At 39.7% G+C, this 1,153-nt stretch overlaps 1 protein-coding gene across 3 annotated transcripts in view; it reads right to left on the reverse strand.

Annotated features, from left to right (window-relative positions):
- Arnt (aryl hydrocarbon receptor nuclear translocator) overlaps positions 1–1,153 on the reverse strand; it is a 71,942-nt gene that overhangs the window by 4,447 nt on the left and 66,342 nt on the right. The window lies entirely within an intron of this gene.

Here is a 1,153-nt window from a genome sequence, read left to right on the forward strand (position 1 = left end):
GGCCTCGAACTCACAGAGATCCGCCTGCCTCTGCCTCCCGAGTGCTGGGATTAAAGGCGTGCGCCACCACCGCCCGGCTGTCTCGATATTTTTTATGGAATCATAATTTCTTTTTTTTTTTGTTGATTTCAGGGTTTCTCTGTACAGCCCTGGCTATCCTGTAACTCACTCTGTAGACCACGCTAGCCTTGAACTCACGGAGATCCTCCTGCCTCTGCCTCCCTTATGCTATGGTTAAAGGTGTGTGCCACCACCAGAGTGGAATCATAATTTCAGCGAACATTTGTAAATACCACAATTTTAAAAATAACTCCGAGGGAGACAATATATGTATGCTTGATTATATCAAAGCCCTGAAAACTATGGCAGTAACTGTCTTCAACCTCAATGCTCATCCTGAACAATAGAGAAATGGATCACCTTCTGTGTATTTTTACACAATTCTGAAGCCTGGCTTGTTTTCATTTTTTTTTAGTTTTTTTAAATATTATTTATACAAGAGGAATAAGCCTAATATATTCACTATATGTTATATACATGGATACAATGCCAAAGTTTTCACTATTCTCACAAATAAACAGTCAATGAATATAATTACGAATTCTCTACTTTGGTACTGTATTACACAGTCCTAAAGGAAGACAATTACTATTTTTTTACTTTGGTACTGTATTACACAGTCCTAAAGGAAGACAATTACTAATTTTTTACTTTGGTACTGTATTACACAGTCCTAAAGGAAGACAAACTCTTTGAATTTGCTCTAAACAAGCCTGAAATCACAGTTGTTTAAACTGTTCTGACTTAAGGTGACAATGTGAAAACCATAGGTACTAAGAAGATTTTTTTTTTAAATCTTTGGTATTGGGGCTGGAGAGATGGCTCAGTGGTTAAGAGCATTGCCTCCTCTTCCAAAGGTCCTGAGTTCAATTCCCGGCAACCACATGGTAGCTCACAACCATCTGTAAAGAGGTCTGGTGTCCTCTTCTGGCCTGCAGACATGCACACAGAATATTGTATACATAATAAATAAATAAAATACTTTTTAAAAAATTCTTTGGTGCCGGGCGGTGGTGGCGCACGCCTTTAATCCCAGCACTTGGGAGGCAGAGGCAGGCGGATCTCTGTGAGTTCGAGACCAGCCTGGTCTACA

The sequence above is a fragment of the Microtus ochrogaster genome, chromosome 21 (genome assembly GCF_000317375.1).
Source record: "Microtus ochrogaster isolate Prairie Vole_2 chromosome 21, MicOch1.0, whole genome shotgun sequence".
Classification (NCBI taxonomy): domain Eukaryota; kingdom Metazoa; phylum Chordata; class Mammalia; order Rodentia; family Cricetidae; genus Microtus; species Microtus ochrogaster.